At 41.0% G+C, this 23,499-nt stretch overlaps 1 long non-coding RNA gene across 1 annotated transcript in view; it reads right to left on the reverse strand.

Annotated features, from left to right (window-relative positions):
* Positions 1–14,655: 14,655 nt before the first annotated feature.
* The window catches only part of LOC122696906, a 46,936-nt gene continuing 38,092 nt past the window's right edge, over positions 14,656–23,499 (reverse strand). Inside the window, exons 4-5 of the long non-coding RNA XR_006341954.1 lie at positions 15,550–15,721; positions 14,656–14,831 (exon numbers count right to left, since the gene is read on the reverse strand). This is a non-coding gene — a long non-coding RNA (uncharacterized LOC122696906). The remainder of the gene's footprint in view (positions 14,832–15,549; positions 15,722–23,499) is intronic.

The following is a 23,499-nucleotide window of genomic DNA, read 5'->3' on the forward strand; positions in this document are numbered from 1 at the left end:
CCAGCAGGACGATCATCCGCCAGGGAGGTCACCGGCCACATTCCCCGAGCAGCTGACCCTGTCAGTCTTTGGAAAATACTGTTTACTCTGTAACTAAAGTTGGATCCTGGGCACAAGTCACCAAAATGAAATTTTAAGAGTTAGGCGTAAACCTCATCCCCACTAAGACCTCTTCATGAAAACAGAAATTGTGACGGTTCCCTAGACGATTTCTTTTTTTTTAATTTAAATTATTTATTTATTTTACAACATTGTATTGGTTTTGCCATACATTGACTTGAATCCTCCATGGGTGTACATGTGTTCCCAATCCTGAACCCCCCTCCCAACTCCCTCCCCATCTCATCCCTCTGGGTCATCCCAGTGCACCAGCCCTGAGCATCCTGTATCATGCTTCGAACCTGGACTGGTGATTCGTTTCACATATGATAATTTACATGTTTCAATGCCTAGATGATTTCTTGATAAGAATTCTCAGCAACTGTAGAGATCTGGAGTCCAGCATCGAAAAGTTTTACAATATAGCCAATTATCTGATTTTTAGTGTACTGATAAAAATTCTTTAAGCTTCCTTATGGACATAAGTGACAGATGAGGAAAAGGTTACTGAAAATGGAGTTCCTCTCCTGTTTGCTTCAACTGGATTTTTTAAAGTAAGGTTGAAAGTCCTCCTGAAATGAAATGCCAATTGATCCAGAGAAGGTAGGTCAGAATTATACAAGCGGTGGCTTGTGGCAGGCTGAACAAACCCCACAAGTGGATGGGGCACTTGCCCTGAGATCCAGCCTCCAGGAAACACCCAAAGAGCAGACTGTTGTTTCACAAACTAGCTTTAACATGGAGGGCAAGGAGAAAGAGGCAGACACTCCAGAATGGCAGGTGGCATGTTTAATCAGTGAGGGACCTTACATCCAAGGCTTGTCTTTGGTGACCACAAGGTGAGTAGCTCTCCACACCTGTCCACCCACCAGAATCTTAAAAGTTTACGTAGAGGTCAAGCTGGGTTCAATCATGTGCTTCATTCAGATGGTCTCAACAACTCAAAGCTCACTCTGGGCTGTGTCCTTCAAATCCTCTCCCCAGTGGGAGTTGTGGTCAGAATGTACATTTCAAGGAGAAGGCAGGAGGGAGTGCCCTCTGACGACCTGGGTCCACTTCGTCAATCGACTTCTGGTCACATCCTCTCGATGACCACCCCCAACACATTCCTTCACCACACCTTCCTCATTTCCCACAAAAATTTCCCCTAATTACTCCTAACAGAAGCAAGTCCACATTACCTCAAAACCTGCTAGTTTTGCATCCAGCCTGCACACCAGATTATTCAACCTTGGCCTCTGTTCCTTTTGGAGGGTGTTTTTATTTTATTTTTTTTTTTTTGGAGGGTGTTTTTAAACCACCTTCCAAGAGACTCAATTTGCCAAACAAATTATAACTCACTTATTTGATATTCTGTGAAAAATATGTCATTTCAGGTTGGCCTTGTCATCCCATCCAGTATCATCCCACTCTGCATTCTACAACAAATAACACATTTTTAAAAGAAAACACAGTCATCTATTTGTCATTTGGAATTCTTCACATCAGTACTGGCTTCCATTATTTCCACTAATTAAATTGATTTATGTTGTCAATTTCTAAGTGAATACTCATGTAAACGGCAGTGTTAATAATATTTTAAGGCACTGTTTCCTCCTTTTTCATCTAGTTCAATAATTTGACAATGATTGGAGGCACAGGTGGTCACGTCACTGTGCTGATGCCGACAGCTTCCCGCATGGACCGCACCATCTACTGTCAGGAGCCTGGAAAGAACTGAACAGAATTGTGTACAGCAACACACCAGAGCAGGCTGAACCTGAGAAGTGCTGAATTTGGAGAGTAAATGATATGCGTTGAGAGCTAAAGAAGGAGACCACTTTGGCTAGGACACTGGAGGTGATTCCATGAAGACTGGAGCTGGGTCACCCTAGTCCTCGCTACTAAAAGTGGTCTTTGAACAGCAACACGGACCTCACGTGGGAGCTTGTGAAAAGTTCAGAATCTTGGATGCCAGGCCAGACCTACAGAGTCAGAATCGGTCATTTTGACAAGACCCCCAGATGATTCCTGTGGGCATTAAAAGTTTGAGAACCACTGATTTAACTACTTTTGGAATTGATAGAGATACATGGGCATATTGCTCTTCATCTTGTCCACAGCACCAATTCTCTCACTGTTCACACTGTCCGCACGGTTCGCTGAGCCCAGGGTAGGCAAGGCGTTAGCTAAGACGCCGGAAGAAGACGCGAGGAGCTGGAGGAGCTGCGGACGCGTTCATTCTCTTCCGGCTGACGCGTTCATTCTCTTCCGGCTGACGCAGCTGCCATAACAGTAGTCTCTCCTGACTGACGCAGCCGCCGTAGCATTCACGCTTTATTCTCGCCTCTCATGGCCGATCCGAGGGACACAGCCGTGATGCAGCAGTAATTCCCGCTGCTTTTTGGGTGGCGCTCTTATCTTCCTGCAGCACAAAGTAACTCACGACGGTGCGCAGTGCTATAAATGAGCTCAGCTGTTGGTCATTATTTACAAAACGTGGGGCAAGAGCGAGTGGCCAGGGGGCAGAAGAGCCTGACACGCCATCTTGGCTAATTTGCTCTTTCCCTACAAGGGGTAACGTAATGGAGGCCAGACTATGAAAGGGCGCTTGAGGAGAGGCAGGTAGGCAGGGAGGATTTACAGAGTACATAGGAGGGTTTATGTCTGCTATCTAACAGTAGAAATAAAAACTCCACGACCACTTACTATGAGCCAGTGATTGTGCTGAGTGACTAATACAATGCTGTTTCATTTCACACTCAACAACCCGGTGAGAATGCTACGTCATTTTTCAGATGAAGAAGCTGAGACGTACAGAGGTTGAGTAACTTCTTAAGTCCACACAGAAAAGAGCAGAGCCAGAGCTCTAGGCTATAAGCCTCGGATTCTCTGGACCAGCTATGAATCCCGGTCCATGTCTTCCTGATAAACGTTCCCCTGAAGAGCAACCAAAGGTCCTGCATCTGACAGGTGATGCATCCAAGGAAGCCCAAGCTCTATCCCTCCATACTTCCATATCCCTTCATCCTGATAAAATCAGGAGAGAAGACTGTCAAGATTGTTCTAGTGATTAAGGTAATTTGTTTTTTCACTAAAAATTTAACTTTTAATATGTTTTATTAGCAAGTTCATACACACTGTAGGTAATCTGAAAAATACAAAGTACGAAAAGGAAATTTTAAATTTTTTTTAAAGCTGCAGCTCAGTTACACCACAGTTAATGGTAAAGTTATTTCTTTCCAGGTTTTTCTTTATATAGTTAGAATTTTTAATGTAATTAGAATGGGGAACTGGTGTTTTTATTGAATAAATACATTATGAATAATGTCTCCTATCATTAATGCTTTTATCCTTGAGCATTTCTAACAGTTGGGTGGTGGCAAACATAATTTTTGTCTCTCTGGCCAAGATCCAGGGACAAAGGTAAGGCAATGACATTGGTGAGAACCGCCAGATATAACCCACCTTAATGGACATCTCTCTTCTTTATCATTTTGAAAATGAAATTGGTCACAGTAAGTTCACTTAAAATAACAAAATAATGTAGGTTAGAAGCAAATGAAATTATCATATGTCCCCAAAATTAGAAAAATAGGACAATTAGAAACACTGTACTTCTATGGCCATGAATGATGTGTCTTCTCATTTATAGCAAACAGCAAATCAACAAGGGCTCTTGATAAAATATCTGTTGTTTTTTAAAAACACATAAATTATTATATTTGCTGTAAAAGTATTTTAGGGACTTCCATGGTGGTCCAGTGGCTAAGACTCCATGCTCCCAATGCAGAGGGGCCTGGGTTCAATCCCTGCTCAGGGAACCAATCCCACATGCCACAACTAAGAGTTCTCATACCACAACTAAAGATCACTTCCATGTGCCCACAAGCATTGAAGATCCTGCCTCCCACAACTAATACTCGGCACAGCCAAACAAATAAATAAATATTTTTAAAAAAGAAAAAAGTATTTTAGTAATAATGCAAATCACTTTGGATAATTTTTAAATATCCCAAAGTAGAGCCGTGTTACTTATGTAGACTTCATTCCAGCTAACATCTGAAAGTATATCATTTGAAAGTGTACCATGCACAGGTATTTAGTACATTCAGAGTGTTGTGAATCACCTACAAAGGAAACCCCATGTCCATTAGCAGCCTCCCCCACAGCCCCTCACACCCTTTAGTCTGTTTACTGTCTGTATGGATTTGCTTATTCTGGAAGTTTTGATAAACAGTATTATACAATTTTTAAAATTATGAGAAAAATAATGATAGTATGAATAATATAAAGACACAAGAATATCTTACAACATTCAGCCAGGCCTTGTGAGGGCTAGAACCAGAAACTAAGAAGTCATCAGAAACAAGTTTTTCTCTGGGGTCCCACAATCTTTTGTTTTTACTTTCTTCATATTTCTGCTTGCTTTCTATTTTTCTGAAAATTTGCTTTCTTTCTACAAGCAGGGGAAGATGCCTGTACCCCCCAAGCATGTCCTTTAATCCAAGGCATGCATACCTACTGACTTGCTTTCTCTGAATTCCCAAGTGTAAATACCTTGGAGAGAAAATCCATCTCCACACCTTGAGTCAGATAACCACCATGATCCAATCTGGTTTGGATAACAGAACACAGAGGAGGAACGAGCTGGGGCAAGGTCACATGTTCTCAGAGGAGAGAGAAGAGGAGATACAATCAAAGGGATGCACTTAAATTTGGAAAAACAAAAACAATAATACTTGGTGGATTTTTCTCTTTTTTCTATTCTTAGATTTAATAATATTTCATCCCAGGCTTTTCCTCTATACAGGAAATTTTAATTGCACAAATAATGTATTAATTTTAGACCTAAACAGAGTAATTTTTTATCTTACTATAAAATCTTGATAAGTGTTTTTACATCAACAAGTAAAGCTGCAGTTAGTGAATATGCCACATGTCACTAACCATCCTCGTGTTTCTGGAAGCTTAGCTTGTTTCTAGTTTGCCATGATTTAAAAAAAAAAAAATGAAACATGCATCTTAGTGTGCCAAAAATTTTTTCTCTATTTTAAATTATTTCCTTAAAGTTGCCTTCCTGAGACTGAGTTTTGCCACATTAAAGAAAACAAGCAAATCATCCAAATTCTTGATAGAGATTGCTAAATTTCTTTCCTGAAGGGTTATGTAGTGTGCTTTCCATAGCCTCACCAGCATAAAGTATCAGCATATTTCAAAATTTGCCATAGTGGAAACTTCAAAAACACATAACATTCACTAGTGTTCTTAAGGTAACATGAGTGCAAACATGGTTTCGTCTATATGATTGTGAGACACAACCACCATGCATTGTTCAGTTAGTATCAAGCCTCTTTGGGTAGCTGGGATTGAACATGGCAGTCTTCCTCTATACCTGTCTTCATTCATCCACTTGTTAGCTTCTGGTGGTGGTTTAGTCGCTAAGTTGTGTCTGACTCTTGCAGCCCCATGGGCTGTAGCCTGCCAGGCTCCTCTGTCCATGGGATTCTCCAGGCAAGAATGCTGGAGTGGGTTGCCATTTCCTTCTCCTGTTAGCTTCTGAGCACTGCGCAAAACTTGGAACTAAAATATTGATACATAGACCCTGTGCCTAAGGGGATTGCTATGTAAAGAACAAGAAAGATGATTATTACTCAGCTGCCCTGCAGAGCTTTGGAAGCCCTTGGTGATGTTTATCCAATAGGTCCTCTGGCCAGTCCTGGTCCAGATCTACACTCCAGAAAGCCCAAGGAATGGGGGTAAGTAGTGTTCTGAATGCATCCCAGCCCCAAGCCAAGGCCCACCAAGCACACGTCTGCTTAACTGAAAGAAGGATGCCTCTTTAAAAATACACCTTATTCAGATGATCAAAATGGTAAGCGCAACTACAACATCTGAGGCAGACAAAACCTACACTCAGTAGTAGACCATTATGATAACACTCCCTCCCCCCGTCCCTCTCTCTCTCTGACTGATGACAATTTATTAATGTAAATTTGCTCCCAATTTGAGAAGTTCATCGAGGCATAATTTAGAATTAATAAACTGAGGACAAGAGCATACAGTGAATGCACTTCCCAAGTTAGACAGGGGTTTAATGTCACCACATAAAAACAAGTCTCTGTGATTTTTCGAGTACCAGCTGTGCACTGATCAGGAACATGAGAGGAATTCTGCTAATTATCATTACCCAGAGAAAAATAATTAGTTGCTTTGTGGGGAGAACAAAAACAAATGTTGCCATTTCCATTTTAATTTCAACCACTGAGGTTGATAAAACTCAAAATTGGTCTATTTTGTGAAAATCATAAGCTCATTAGCACAGCATTAGCAGATTGCACGTTAATCTTCATGTCCATGAATTAATTTGTACACCATTCATTGGATGATTGATGCATTTTTTTCAGGGGTCATGAAATAACTGCCAGCCAGGAAGTAAGGAGGGTGACTCAAACACCATTGAAGAGGATAAAGCAAGTCAGCTTTCTCAAGATTTCAAAGCATCATAAACATTTCTTTTATCGCATTTTCCTTTTCTTCAGTCTTGACAAACTTTCATTCTCCTCCACACCCTGCAGGTGAATTTCAGAACCATCAGATCAGCACAACATAGAGTATAGCCAACAGGCACGTGAAGAGATGCTCAGCCTAAATAATCATCAGGGAAATGCAAACCAAAACCACCCTATCACCTCACACCTGTCAGAATGGCTATCATCAAAAAGGAAACAACAACTGTTGGAGAGGATGTGGAGGAAAGGGAACCCTCATACACTGTTGGTGCAACTGTAAATTGGTGCCACCACTGTGGAAAATAGTATGAAGGTTTCTCAAAGAACTAGAACTAAAACTATTGTAGGACCCAGCAATCCCACTCCTGAGTATATAGCCACAAAAATAGAAGAAATAGTTCAAAAAGATGTGTGCACCCTAATGTTGATAGCAGTATCATTTACAATAGCCAAGCTATGAAAGTAACCTAAATGTTCATCAACATATGGATGGATAAAGATGTGGTGGGTATATATATTATATACATGGGCTTCCCTGGTAGCTCAGATGGTAAAGAATCTGCCTGTTAGGTCGGGAAGATACCCTGGAGAAGGGAATGACAATCTACTCCAATATTCTTGCCTGGGAAATCCCATGGACAGAAGAGCCTGGCGGGCTACAGTCCATGGGGTCAAAAAGAGTTGAACACAACTGATTGATACCCTGGAGAAAATACTCTGGAGAAGGGAATGGCAACCCACTCCAATATTCTTGCCTGGGAAATCCCACGGACAGAGAAGCCTGGTGGGCTACAGTCCACGGGGTCGCAAAGAGTTGGACACAATTGATTGACTAGAATTTTCACTTTCATATGTATGTATGTGTGTGTGTGTGGGGGGTATATATATATATGTATATGTATATATATTATGAGTGGTATTTCATACACAATGAAATACCACTTAGCCACAAAAACAGTGAAATGTTGCCATTTGCAACAATGTGCATGGATTTGGAGGGGATTATGCTAAGTGAAATTAATCAGACAGAGAAAGACAAATACTGTATGGTATCACTTATATGTGGAATCTAAAAAATACAACAGACTAGTGAATATAACAACAAAAAAGAAATAGACTCGCAGATGTAGAAAATAAATTAGTGGTTACCAGTGGGGAGGTACAAACTATTGTGTAAAAAATAAGCTACAAGATTATAGTATACAACACAGGGAATATAGTTAATATTCTAGAATTACTATAAATGAAATATAAACTTTAAAAATTGTGAATCACTATCTTATACATCTATAATTAATATAATATCATACATCAACTATGCTTCGATTAAAAACAAATCAGATCAACCGTAGCAGCCTCTTCTCAAGAATCATCAGGCATAAGAACCCACATGGTCTACCTGACAGAGAATTACAGTCAATAGGGACCAGTATAATTTGTTTGAAACAGACTATGGTATCTGAAATATTAAAGACAGTGCTAGGCTGTTCAAGTAGCTCACAGATGCTAGAACATGCTGGGGAGACCAAAGAATTATTTTTTAAAAGTTTGGAGCTCTTAGGAAGCCAACAGAATTCAAAGTGCAGGCAAACACACACAAAAAAAAAATCTAAGAAAATTGGACCCCAAGGAGAAATAAGCCCCTTGCCCCTGTATCTAGAACTCTAAATCCCAGTTGAGGCCAAGCCATCTCTCTCCACATTTTCATACCATTAATTAAGGAATTTATGTGTATCATTAAATAACTTCCAACAGATCAGATTTGCCACACAGATTCAAACAAGAGCTTGGAACAGAATATTATTTGAGTCCAATTTATACCTTTATGGATTTAGGCGTTTATTTAAATTCCCTGAGCCTTTGTTTTTTATCAGAAAAAATGGGAATAACAACTTTCCCATAGTACCATTTGAGGGATAAAATATAAAAAGATCCCTGAATATTAGTACTATCTTTGTGGGAATTGTTCTTCCTTTCATCACCCTGAGTTGTCGGCAGAAGAACACGTTATCTGAACAAAAAACTTACATAGCCAAGCATCCATAGAGAGAAGCTACAGTTGCAGTGGAATGAAATGAGTTATCGGTGTAGCGAACTTAGGGATCCACCTCCTTGTCATTGTGCTGCATACTGATTGTTAGACACACACAATAAGCCATGGATATAAGCACCTATAGTTAGTATTGCTTTTAGAGCAAAGTTCCTTTTAAAAAATTCTCTCCATTCTTCAAACCTGTAACCAACATTGATGTAAGCAAATTTTTAACGTGGCTTCCTCGTGATTATCACTCACAGGAACAATCAGCCACATTAAAAGACAAAGTGCTGAGGCTTCCCTGGTGGTCCCGTGGTAAGGAATTCACCTTGCAATGTAGGGACACTGGTTTGATCCCCGGTCCAGGAAGACCCCACATGCCACAGCAAAACCACTGAGCCTGTGCACCTCGAGCATATTCTCTGCAACGAGAGACACCACTGCAACGCAAAGCCCAAGCACCACAACAAAGACGAGCCCCCGCACACCGCAACCAGAGAAAAGCCCCCACACAGCAGCAGTGACCCAGCGCAGCCAAAAATAAATAAATCTTAAGGGGAAAAAACAAAAAACAGCATTCCCTTGGCCCTGAATCCATATGCCCCCGCCCCACTGCTCAGGGATTCTGCCCATGGTTCCCACTCTGGTCTCATCCACTGGGGTCACGGGGTCAGAGGTGGTGGACTGCGTCGACCGCCAGGACCCCCTCCTCCTCCTCCATGGAGGGTGGCGAAGCACTGGTGGAGAATAAGTAAGAGGCAGCCAGTTGGTACATGTGGACAGCTTTGTATTGATACCTCACACGGGTTCCATAAGGTAGCTGGGATCCTTCTTTGCCTTTTACAAGTGAGGAAGCTGCATCTAGTAAATGTTGCACAACTTTCCCAAGGCCCCAGCTAGAAAGGCACAGGATGAGCCGCGGATTCGAGAGGGAATCTACACCTTAGTCTCCAAAGGATGCAGGTGTGAGGGCAGTGTGGGGGCCAGGCGGGGCCAGAGGCAGGAGTTCAGAATCCTGTACACTGGGGGCTTTAAAAGAGAGATTCTGAGAGTCAAGGATTAATGTGAGAGGGAAGGTCGAATCTGAGCATTTCCACTTTAAGAATTTGGCTCTGCAAAAAGCCATTGATGAGCCCCTGGATGGATCGGTCTGGCTTTAGTTGGAGAAGCAAAGGCACCAGGAGTGTCATGGCAAAGAGATTTACTATAAGAATTAGATGGAGTAGAAAATGGCAACCCACTTCAGTATTCTTGCCTAGGAAGTCCATGGACAGAGGACCTGGTGGGCTACAGTCCATGGGGTTGCAGAGTCGGACACGACTGAGCACCCACACAACAGCATAGAACTAGAGCTTTCACAGCCGTGGGAGGAGCAGGACAGTCTAGAAGAGTTATGGGATAGAAGTCATTAGCCTGCTTCTAGGGTACACTCCCTCTGCATAAGACAGAACTCGAAGGAAGATCTGAGGAGGCAAGCGCGGTTAGTCTGTGAAGCAGGGCTGTGAAGGGAGCTCGGGGGGAGTCTGAGGGGGCTGTGGCCTCTGGCCATCGCCTCTGTGGGTCTGAGGCCAAGCATCTGATGGTGGACCTGGGGCCAGAGCTGGGCAGCAGGTCCAGTGGTCAGGAAAATGAGAGGCCATCAAGTGAAGGACAGTGAGGACAAAATGCGACCTGCCAGGAACATCTGCACCTTTTCATCTCTGGATCTGGTGGGCTTCCATTTCTGTATTTTCACCCAAGCTCCTTGCTTGACCAAAACTAAGGGAAACTCACCAGAAAAGGGATTCAGAATATATGGCCCCAAATTAAACAAAGTTATCAACAGGCACAGTTCAACACAATAAGTGAACTCAGGAAAACCAGTTAGGGGGCTGGTGGAGAAGGAGAAAAAAAAAAAAAGATCAGAAAGAGAAAAAAAAAAGAATAGAACTTAGTAATCTACTTAGGTTGTAGTAGTGGTAAAGAAGCCACCAGCCAATGCAGGAGACTTAAGAGATGCAAGTTCAATCCCTGGGTTGGGAGGATCCCCAGAGGAGGACACAACTTGCCTGAAGAATCCCAAGGACAGAGAAGCCTGGTAGGCTACAGACAGAGTCCGATATGACTGAAGCAACTTAGCATGCACGTAGCACACAAGCAGATATAAAGAATTTATCTTTAGAGTTAACTTTAGCTAATATTAAAAATATATCTATTTAGGAATATGTTATAATTTACAACAGTAATTTACAAAAATATAATAAGTCCAATTCTAGCATTATCAAAGGATTTTAAGCCTAAGTACTGAGGACTCCCTTTGCCTCTGACAGCAAAGCTTATTGTTTCTAACAAAACTATATTACACTGACAATATTATTTTGAATAATCATTTTTAAAACTTCAAATATGAAATATTCTTCATAAAAAAAAGCTACCAAAACTTTTTAGAAGAAGAGTATTTCATAGAGGTGATACACAGTGGTACCCACCTCTAACAGGTTTTCTTGTCAATGTGAAAAATCATGCCAGATTTTCAGTTGTGAAACTTCTTATATCCAGAGGACTGGACTTCAGATATATGACTTTAATAGCAAAAGAGTAAGACATACTTGGGATTTTTGCTTTCCAAATATTTGATGCCATAGACTAATCCTCCTGTTTCCTTCCCCCCTGAGAAACCAAATCTCATTCCTTGTCATTCCTAGTTCAGTTCAGTTGCTCAGTTATGTCTGACTTTTTGTAACCCCATGGACTACAGCACACCAGGCTTCCCTGTCCATCACCAACTCCCAGAGCTTGCTCAAACTCATGTCCATTGAGTGACTGATGCCATCCAACCACCTCATCCTCTATTGTCCCCTTTTCCTCCTGCCCTCAATCTTTCCCAGCATCAGGGTCTTTTCTAATGAGTCAGTTTTTCGCATCAGGTGGCCAGAGTATTGGAGTTTCAGCTTCAGCATCAGTCCTTCCAATGAATATTCAGGACTGATTTCCTTTAGGATGGACTGGTTGGCTCTCCTTGCAGTCCAAGTGACTTTCGAGAGTCTTCTCCAACACCACAGTTCAAAAGCATCAATTCTTTGGCACTCAGCTTTCTTTATGTTTCAACTCTCACATCCATACATGACCACTGGAAAAACCATAGCTTTGACTAGACGATCTTTGCTGGCAAAGTAATGTCTCTGCTTTTTAATATGCTGTCTAGGTTGGTCATAGCTTCTCTTCCAAGGTGCAAGAATCTTTTAATTTCATGGCTGCAGTCACTATCTGCAGTGATTTGCAGCCCAAAAAATAGTCTCTCACTGTTTCCATTGTTTCCCCATCTATTTGCCATGAGGTGATGGGACCAGATGCCATGATCTTTGTTTTCTGAATGTTGAGTTTTAAGCCAGCTTTTTCACTTTCCTCTTTCACTTTCATCAAGAGGCTCTTTAGTTCGTCTTTGCTTTCTCCCATAAGGGTGGTGTCATCTGCATATCTGACGTTATTGATATTTCTCCAGGCAATTTTGATTCCAGCTTGTGCTTCAGCCAGTCCAGCATTTTGCATGATATACTCTGAATGTAAGTTAAATAAGCAGAGTGACCATATACAACCTTGACATACTCCTTTCCCTATTCGGAACCAGTCTGTTGTTCCACATCCAGTTCTAACTGTTGCTTCTTGACCTGCATACAGATTTCTCAGGAGGCAGGTAAGGTGGTCCAGTATTCCCATCTCTTTAAGAATTTTCCAGTTTGTTGTGATCCACACAGTCAAAGGCTTTGGCATAGTCAATAAAGCAGAAGTAGATGTTTTTCTGGAACTCTCTTCCTTTTTTTGATGATCCACCAGATGTTGGCAATTTGATCTCTGGTTCCTCTGCCTTTTCTAAATCCAGCATGAACATCTTGGAAGTTCATGGTTCATACATTGTTGAAGCCTGGCTTGCAGAATTTTGAGCATTACTTTGCTAGTGTGTGAGATGAGTGCAATTGTGCGGTAGTTTGAGCATTCTTTGGCATTGCCTTTCTTTGGGACTGGAGTGAAAACCGACCTTTTCCAGTACTGGGGCCACTGCTGAGTTTTCCAAATTTACTGACATATTGAGTGCAGGACTTTCACAGCATCATCTTTTAGGATTTGATATAGCTCAACTGGGATTCCATCACCTCCACTAGCTTTGTTTGTAGTGATGCTTCCTAAGGCCTACTTGACTTCACATTCCAGGATGTCTGGCTCTAGGTGAATGATCACACCGTCATGGTTATTTGGGTCATGAAGATCTTTTTTGTATAGTTCTTCTGTGTATGCTTGCCACCTCTTAATATCTTCTGCTTCTGTTAGGTCTATACCATTTCTGGCCTTTATTGTGCCCATCTTTGCATGAAATCCCTTGGTATCACTAATTTTCTTGAAGAGATCTCTAGTTTTTCCCATTCTACTCTTTTCCTCTATTTCTTTGCACTGATCACTGAGGAAGGCTTTCTTATCTTTCCTTGCTATTCTTTGGAACACTGCATTCATATAGGTATATCTTTCCTTTTTGCTTTTGCCTTCCACGTCTCTTCTTCAAATCTCACTCCTGATCATTCCTAAGGACACCATAACCTGTCCAAGATGATAAGTTATTGAGGTTCTCCTATTTGACTCACATGATAAATAAGCCTCAAAGACACAGAAGAAACAGGTCTCCAACTTCCTTTTAAAATAGCAAAATTAAGAGATTTCAGGTAAACCCACATGGGCATTGCACACCGCCTTGGAAGTGAAACCACAGGCACTAGGGGGCCAGCGTCCCTGCCTTGTCTCTGCCACATGGTCCCTCTGAGAACCTGCTTGTGCATCATTAAAATGAGTGAACTAGACAAGATCATCTCTATCTTTCCTTTTTGTTCTGGAGGTCTAATACTGCCATAGTCATAGGTTCAATAAATTTCACCCACCCTCTGAGCAAAACATAATGCAGACCTTAGTCAACGACCAGTCTGTCACTGGGCACAGTCCCCTAAGCCTCCATACATAGGGCCTTCCACTCTTTGGCTTCCTTTCTTATAAGAAGTCATACAGTTTTAAATTGTGCATTTTTTTAGACCACTAGCCCTTTCTGGTAACACTTTTTATGACTCCTAAGGATGATAAGTGATAGCCCCTTTTATCTAAAGGTCCTTGGTATCTACTTACAGTCCTGGTGACAAATACCATCCCACTCGAATATCAGTGACAACCTCATCATGTAGACAGAGCTGAGGACATTACAGCTATTTTCCAAGGAGACTCAATGGGTTAACAGAAACTAAGGAGACATTATGCCTGAAGATTCACAGTCTTATTTTGTTCTTTTTGTCATAACCTGCTGAGGGATTTTTTTTTCTTAGATGGTAAAGTCTATCAGTTAGTAAACATTTTTCAGGGTGCAAAAATTGTGTTAGATAACTAGAAACAAGATTCATAATAGAGAGGTGCTTCATGGTTGTTCACTCAAGCAGACTGGTAGCCAATGTAAACTCAATGAAATGTGATAAGTTTGTGTCAATAGAAATAGAATTATGTTGATGTAGCCTGACAAGAATTGCTAGTGTGCAAGTTAACCCAGAAATGTCTCCTCAAGATGTACGTATGTATGTATACATATGCATATGTATACACACATGCATATGCATACACACATGCATATGCACACATTGATATACACACATACATATATAGGCACACACAGATATATATACACACATAATATATATATTCATACATTATATATACATATATATGCACATCTACATATAAACACACATACATATATTGTATACACATGCATACATATATTCTATACACACATATATACTCACACATATATAATATATACATATATATTTACACACATACATTTATTTATACATACATATATACACATGCATATATATATACACACACATTATATATATGCATGTGTGTATACACATACATATATATATATACACACTTATACCTGTGGAGGACACAAACCCTCTCTCTATAAACACTTCATGTACTGAACTAGCGCTTGCAAATATAAATGCCTTCAGGAGCCAACCAACCTTTAATTAGCCTAGTGGGCACTTAGGAAACAACGGATGTGAGGACGATGGTGAACTGGACACGGCCGGTCCTTGTGCAACTCCAGGCTATTGTTGCTGCAGGAGAATGCAGTCCTGGTCTTTCCAGATCTTCTCATTTTCCAGAGAAACTGGATTCTTCTATGAAATCTCCTGATTTTAAATGTAGGAAAATATTTCAGTTTTTTATGCAAGAAAAGAAAGAAAGCATACAAACACAGCACTAATCACACCTATAGGGAAGATAAGGCCACCATGGTATATATAGATTGATATATATATCATGACATGATATATAGCTTCTGTTGAATTCCAATGTTAATACAAGAAAGTATTTGGCTTGTTAGCCCAGAGGTCCCAGGATAGTAGAACCAAAACCAAGTTCTAAGGAAGAAGAAACAGGTGAAACTAAAAGCTCATAGTATAATTAACAATGACAGGACCAAGACCAAGGTCCTGAAAAAGTGAAGTGTTTGCCTAAATTTCCATGCCTTGCGCCTGTGATCTGGACATGGTTCTTGAGTACTGTGCACCCAATCCCCTCTGGGCCTTTTCATATGCTATCCTGATGCCTGGACACCCTCCATTTCCTCCCTTCACTTTTCAGTTCAGTTCCATTCAGTCACTCAGTCATATCTGACTCTTTGTGACCCCTTGGACTGCAGCACGCCAGGCTTCCCTGCCCATCACCAACTCCTAGAGCTTGCTCAAACTCATGCCCATCAAGTCAGTGATGCCATCCAACCATCTCATTCTCTGCAATCCCCTTCTCCTCCTGCCTTCAATCTTCCTCAGCATTAGGGACTTTTCCAATGAGTCAGTTATTTGCATCAGGTGGCCAAAGTATTGGAGGTTCACTTTTACTACTCACCTTATCTTCATGATCCAGATTCTGGGCCAAGTCTCTCCTGCCCCAGATATCAGTTAGCAACCCCACAGTCTAATCCTGCCCTTGGCAGTGCTATGCTCTGGGGTTTATCCATCACACAGGACTATATTTATCTGTTTTCTTGCACTTTTTCTTGGATGAATCCAGAGGGTCCCTAGAGGCAAAAAATCTCTTTATTAGAGTTTACAGTCTCAACTTTTAAAATACTGTCTGGTACATAGTTTGTATTTCTTAAATGAATATTCACTAAATAGTAATGTAATAAAAATATTTGATAGCCTTTCAGATAAGTAATTTTTAAAGTAAGATATGTTAAGTAGAAGAGTTACAATATTTATATTTTTAGGTTACAGATCCTCCTGTATCTATTTCTTAAATTATAAACTAAAAGCAGGCACTTTCCCTTTCTTCCTGCCTTGATAGTAGATATGATGGGTGGATTGATGGCACCCTTTTTGTGACTAAAAGGAAAAGACAAACAAAACACAGATATCAGACTTGATAACATGTATCATTGAACCAACTCTGCCATCCAATAATGTCTGAGCCTTTGAGGAAAATGCACGGTTTAAAAAAAAAATTTAGTTAGAACACTATAAAGAATAGCAGCATTTACTCAGGGATAGAGCACTATTCTAGAAGGTACTTCTGTTGACGGTAAATAAAAGATATTATGAACTAAGTCTAGAGGAAATTAACTTTAAGGAAAACACTTAAGAGAAAAAGAAACAATGAATTAGGTCATTATTACTTGTTCTCTCCTCCAAACTAATGCATGCTCTTCCAAAGTTAATCATTAAATTGAAAAGCTATTTTATTCCAGCAGAAAATGAACAACAAGTAGGTCATTTGTACCTAAAGAAAAGAATTAGTTACAGCAGACACAGAAGAACAAAGTAAAAATCTATACAATGATTTTAATCACTTTTTTCCAGTAAAATATAAGAAATGAAAATACATCTATGGTTACTTTAGAGTCATTGACTATGGAGTTTTTATAAAATGTGCTTAGAATAAAAAGAATGAAATTTTAATATGCTAATGACTTCATGTTATATAGACTGTTTCAAGTTATATGGTTTTTTATCAGCATTTAAACATATTTATTTGTTTTTCAACTTTTTATTTTGTATTGGAATATAGCTGACTGACAATGTTATGGTAGTTTCAGATGAATAGCGAAGGGACTCAGCCATACCTATACATGTATCATTCTCCCCCAAACTCCCCTCCCATCCAGGCCGCCACATAATACGGAGAAGAGTTCCATGTGCTGAAGAGTAAGTCCTCGTTGGTTATCCATTTTAAATATTGTAGTGTGTGCAAACAACCATAAGTTCATTCTCCAAGTCTGTGAGTCTCTTTCTGTTTCGTAAATTCATTGTATCATTTTCTTTTAGATTCCACATGTAAGAGATATCATATGATATTTCTCCTTTACTATCTCAAGTTATATGATTTTTAACTCAAATTTCTAGTATTTGCAAACAAAAAACAATCTAGATGAAAGATGGATTTTTTTTTTTACCCTTTAAAACAATTTCTAACAACTTAAACTATGACTAAGTGTGACCCAGGAACAATATTAGAAAAATAGAAGTGGCAAAAATATTCAATTGTTTTTCTTGGAGAATAAGATGATTTAAAAGCATTACCCAAACAGTCTGAGTAGGGGAGGAAGCCTCCATTGGCTCATCCTCCATCTTGATGCCCCCTGGGTCTTGAGATCCCAGGTCAGGGGCCTCATCTGAAGTAGAAGGACTCATCAGAAAAACCCCAGGTATCTTTGAGATCATCAGAGGTTGTTGACAAATGAAATGTAGGGATTTCAAAAGGAAGGAGGCTAAACAAAAAAAGATGAACCAAAGGCCAGGAATCACCATGGAAGATGTGTAATCAAGTAAAGGTAATTACTAACAAAGAGGTGACTAAAGCATGAATGAACTGCTGCTGCTGCTAAGTCACTTCAGTCGTGTCCGACTCTGTGCGACCCCATAGACGGCAGCCCACCAGGCTCCCCCGTCCCTGGGATTCTCCAGGCAAGAATACTGGAGGGTTGCCATTACCTTCTCCAATGCAAGGAAGTGAAAAATGAAAGTGAAGTCGCTCAGTCATGTCCGACTCTTAGCGACCCCATGGACTGCAGCCCACCAGGTTCCTCCATCCATGGGATTTTCCAGGCAAGAGTACTGGAGTGGGGTGCCATTGCCTTCTCCGAAAGCATGAATAAAACAATGGGACAAATGTTTTAGGCAGTAGATTATAAAAGAAGGAGACAATGGATCCAGTTAGGGATAGAAAAGCAAGTAAAAGTGCTAGGCACTTCAGGAATGTCAGTCTGATTTTGCTGTTTTATTGGCAGTTTTGATGTGTGGGTTATTTTGTGTATCATACGATAGTAAGTACTGAGATCACAAGGGTTCACCCATACGTTATAAGGCCACATTACAATATGCACAGATTTTGATAAACTGAAGAACCTTGAAGTACTCAATGCCAGAACATATTTTTCCTTTTAAAATATACTTTTAACAGCCACTAAAGCAAATTTATTTGCATAATGGTTTAATCAAAACCCCAAATGCTAATGATGAATGTGTTCTGTGTAAGCATCGATTTAGTAGGCAGATTCACCAAAGTGAAATCCTTGTTAGTTTTTTGTTATGAAATACAGATGAGAAAAAGCCAGAGGGCAGATCCTCAAATCCTTGAAAACAAGTCTCTCCAAGTTTAGCTCTCCTATGGCTGTTACATTGCTATGACTCACAGAAAAGTAGAAAAGTCCCCATCCAGAATGCCAGGTTAACGTAAAAGTTTAAAACTGCAAAGTGGGAGCCATCAAGTCACAGTGGGAATGAGGTCCCTGCACGCTGAGATTTAAGTATCTTGTAGTAAAACATGCACATTTCTAGGCTCTGTGTCCCTGAAACTTTATTCATATAGAACATGCATAAATGATTAGAACCACAGTAGAATCTACTCTGAAACAAAGGCATGGACAGATGGGAATAAATCTGGATGAGAAGATTCAGTGAAGAAGTTCCAGAAAATGGAAGCAAGTGTTTCTTATAGTCTGAAACACACATTACTGACAAACACTCAAAGGTGAAGTTTTGTAGACAGATCCACCAATTATTAGGTAACAAAATTTTGTTGCCTAATGGAAGAGAAATGAAACAAAAAAAATTAAGTTGGTTACCTAATAATATATTATTATTTAGAATCGATAATATTAATAACTATAACCACAGTAGGGGAGAACTTAATTTGAATAATTTTTAACAGTTTTGACCTATGAGCTATTTGTCCTCTGTCTCGTGCTGGGCGGGAAGATGGGAGAACTAGAAAGATCCTGAACTCTTTTTAGCAGGTTTGCTTCTGAAGTGGTTGTGGGTGAAGGTATTCTGATACTGTTTCAGATGTAATACAGGACTGAGCAAATGATTCATGGCCTGATGTTCCTGGAAGCTAAGATTCTCACTGGGAAAGAAGAGACACATAGATGTGGGAGGGGGAAGGTGAGAAAGGCAAAGTGGAAGGACTTCCCTGCAATGCAGGGGCCTGGTTGCCAATCCTGGTTGGGGGATCTGAGATCCCGCATGCAGCACCAGGGAGGCCAAGAGATTAAAAAAATAAAAGAATAAAAAGAAAGAAAGAAAGGGGTCCCCATCCTTACATTCAAAACAGACATAAACAAAGAAGCAGTAAACTGGAATTGGAGATACTAGCATGAACTCATGATACTTAAACTACGTGTTTATGCATATACATGCGCCCATGTGTAGACCATGTGTGGGCACGTGCATACTAACGTGTGTGGGTGCACGTGTATATTTCCTGGCTCTTTCCACTAAAAAGGCTCAGAAGACAGATACTCCAACAACACTGAGCACAGGCCAGGGCAGACCTGGACCTCTTACACCATGCCCCACGACAGGAAACCCGAGTCCCAGCGAAGTGGCTGAAAGCCAGGCTGGAGAAGAGTGAGGCGGAAGCTGCCGGGTGAGCCTGGAACTTTTTTTTTTTTAACTTGAATAAACCTTTTCCATTTACTGAGCAGTCTGGACAGATGATGAAGCACACGGTTTTAGAGCCGAACCTGCTCTTCCCAGGTTCTGCCCTGACCTCACTCACCTAACTCACAGGGGCGGGGTGGAGGTTTCAGCCAGCGTCCCAGGGCTGGGATGTGTCAGACCAGTGCAGGTGAGGAAGAAGTCAGCCACCACCTCCCACCCCACGTGGCCTTGTGAGCACAAGGCGAAGAGCCCTTCAAGCTTGGAACATTCGGTTGCACTGGAAGGTAAGAATATGCTGCCAAGAAACATGGCAATCATGGCAATATGACCCAGGCACAAGGAACCGTCTTGAAGGGACTTTACTGTCCAAATTTGGAATAATCTGAGCTCAAAACTAAGTGAGAATGATAATTAGATGCCACGTGGGGTGTTGGGGTAGGGACACACGAGGCCATGTGTCCACACAGATAGCACACATGTGGCAGGGACACGAGCATTCTTGTTACCAGGACAGCGTCATATGCTGACTCAGACTTGTGGAGGCGGTGATGAAGTGGGTCAGGATGACCTTTTCAGGTGTTACATTCAGACGTTACGTTTAGTTCTTACAGTTCAAATGGTGGACAGTTTCAGTTCAGTTCAGTTCAGTCACTCAGTCACGTCCAACTCTTTGCGACCCCATGGACTGCAGCACGCCAGGCCTCCCTGTCCATCACCAACTCCCAGAGTTTACTCAAACCCAGGGTAATGTTTCTTCTTTGGGCCCTGGGGTGATGTTCTTTTTCTTAAAGTCAATATTTAACTGCTAGGAAGAGAATCACCAATGTGTGATAAACGCTATGGAGGAGACAGCAAAGACAGGAATGAGACCCATTCACAGTTTCTTCACGGCTCTTCTGAACATGAAGGTGCTAGATCTGTAAAATAAGAGGTTTAGTTGAATTTGTATGATAAAATGAGAACACGTCTTGATGGGAATTTAAAAGTTCTGAGCATTGCTACTCAAAGCATACAAAAATGAAAAACAATTAGAAGAAAAACTCTACATTGGCCTAGATATCCCCAGGTGATCCAGCAAGAACATTTTCCTGTGATTTGATAATTGTGCAAAGCTTTGTCCTTTTTCTCCCTGCCCTACTATTTTTTAGAGAGCATAAAGCTGAACAATAACATTTATTTTAAGCCTAAAATACTGGCAACTGAAATGTGGATTTAGTCCAATCAAGACCAAGTCCAGTGCCACCAGAGCTTTTAAGTGAGCATGATAAGAAGGGTTTCCAGTAGATTAAAAGAAACAGAACATTCATACAGAAAGGCAAATAAAATCCAGAAATGATGGGATGGAAGAGTGCAAAGAGAAGCAGAGAGGACCAGTAAGGGCAGAGTAGAGGAAGAAGCCAGACAATTGCACCTGAAATGCTTTAAAAGGTCAGAGAGTAAGATGAGAAAGGGGGCGGGGGGGTGGGTGGATATTTGTTCTAGGCAGGCCAGCTGGAGCAAACGTGCTCTGATCTCTGTCGTATGGGTCCAGCAAAGAAGCCAGCCCACACATGGTGGGAGCCACTCGTTTTGAAGCCAGTATATCTTATTGAGGAGACAGACACTTTGATAAGGTAACGTCCAACAAGAAAACACTGGCACTGTCGTGCTGAATAAACCTGAAACATCACCACGTGGGCTGCACATACCACCTCATTTGAGATTAAACACACTGGAACCGTATCAGCATTTAAAACATATATTTCTGAGACTATTCTGTCAGGGTCATTGTAAGAAAATATTTTTTGAATGTTTTAAATCATCACTGCGAAAAAGGATATTTCTATTTTGCAAGACATCTGTCACTTTTTCTTCTTTGGATTTTGTTGTAATGTTTATAAGAGAAGCCTATTAAAACAAGCAAAATAGCTTTAACAACTGACTGAGAGAAACCTAAATCACATTTTCAAGACAAAAATATCCATATATTATTTAGGAAAAGTGCTTATTTCCAGGAATAAAAACTAACTCTTTCTGGTCATCTGTTTTCTTTTCTAACAATCTACTCTCACTGAATTTTCCAGGGTACGTATATGTGGTTTTTCATTATGCTGCAATACTGAAAACTGACTCATGTTTCAATCTTTTTTAATATAACTTGCTTTCTTCTAGGAGATGGTTCTAATAAGAATACTTCCTGAGACAGAGATAAGAACATGATGGTATCCTGGTGTGACAGTCACAAACCAGCCCTTATGTGAACCAGGATATCACCCCGCAGTATCATATTAAAACCAGTTCTCAATCTGACTTGGACGCTATAAGCTCTGTGCTTTTTTTATTGGAATATAGTTACTTTGCAATGTTGGGTTAGTTCCTACTGTGAACAAAGTGAGTGGGCTCTAGGCACACATATAACCCCTCTTCTGGGTTTTCCCCCCATCTGGGGCACCATAGAGCCCTGAGCAGCATTCCCTAGGTATACCGGCTCTCATTATTCATCTATTTTATACATAGTATCAATAGTGTATGGGCTTCCCTGGTGTCTCCGTGGACCCGCCTCCATAGCAGGAGACCCAGATGCGATCCCTGGGTCGGGAAGATCCCCTGCGGAAGGATATGGCAAGCCACTCCAGTATTCTTGCCTGGAGAATTCCATGGAGCCTGGCAGGCTACAGTCCATGGGATTGCAATAGAGTCAGACATGACTTTTAGCAACTAAACAGCAACAATATTCTTTTTCTAGATTCCACATATATGCATGAATATATATTTGTTCTTCTCTTTCTGACTTCACTCTGTATGACAGCCTGTAGTTCCTTTTAAATTAGAAATTTTTCAAATTTTATGTAACAAAATTTGTGGCATATGCATATTACTTTTTAGATTATATCTAGCATGTGATCAACTCAAAAATAAATTTCCTGACACCATGAATTATGGCTCATGACCTCTGCTTATGACTGGTGCAGCTCCTAAAAGGTGAGGGCACTCCTTCCTTCAGGTTTTCTTTTCCTGATGCAATCCATTTGATTCCACAGTACCCAGGTAGGTAATTAAAGGGTCAAGCACAGATTCAGCAAACACTGGAAACAAAGTTGCTAGGGTTGCAGGAGTAGAGCCTGCTGCCTTAGGGTCCTCTCCCCACCCGGCCACCCCTCCCCTCCTACCCCCTCCCCACACCCACCCACCCCTCCCCCCTTACCCCCTCCCCACACCCACCCACCCCTACCTCCCTACCCCCTCCCCCATCTGCAGGACTGCTCCCCCAACAAGGTCAGGACAGTGCTTTGGTATTTTGAGACTAGCTCCAAAGGTTGATGGAGCCACAAAGCCCCATGTAGAAATATGTGAAGACATTTAGGGAAACTCTTTAGTAAAAGAAGAAAGACAAAAAACCGGGGTGAAAAACTTCAGAATATACGGCATCTTATAAATCAAGAATTCAGGAACCTTCTCCTCCATGGTAAACAGTGGTGAAGTGGGCTGTGTTGAGACTCAATTTATAAGAACTATTTTTATGGTATTAGTACCAGATAACTTTTTTTTTCTCTCTGAGATTTTGTACAAATAATCCTTTCCTGTCTTGTGTAAATATTATTGAAAATTAAATCACAAAAGACTTTTAGGTATTTGCTTTATGGGGACATAAAGTTTTCGAAGACAAAGAGATAGGTTAATTGCTGCAGGCTGGGTTTCCCCAATGCAGACAGTGAGCACTGTCTGTGATCTTCTTCTATCAAGAAGATCAACAGCCCTGAAGTGTAGAGGACCAAGCTGGATTGGACAAAGGGAAAAGAGAAACTTCAGCTCCCAGCTGGGAGCTCCCACCAACAGGGCCCATGAGAGCAAGTCCAAGTTGGGTGGCGATGGCTGACTAGGCTTTTATCCCTTCTGCCACGCCAGTCCCTGGAGGTGGACTGCTTGCTCAGGGGGA

This window comes from Cervus elaphus, chromosome 7 (genome assembly GCF_910594005.1).
Source record: "Cervus elaphus chromosome 7, mCerEla1.1, whole genome shotgun sequence".
Taxonomy (NCBI): domain Eukaryota; kingdom Metazoa; phylum Chordata; class Mammalia; order Artiodactyla; family Cervidae; genus Cervus; species Cervus elaphus.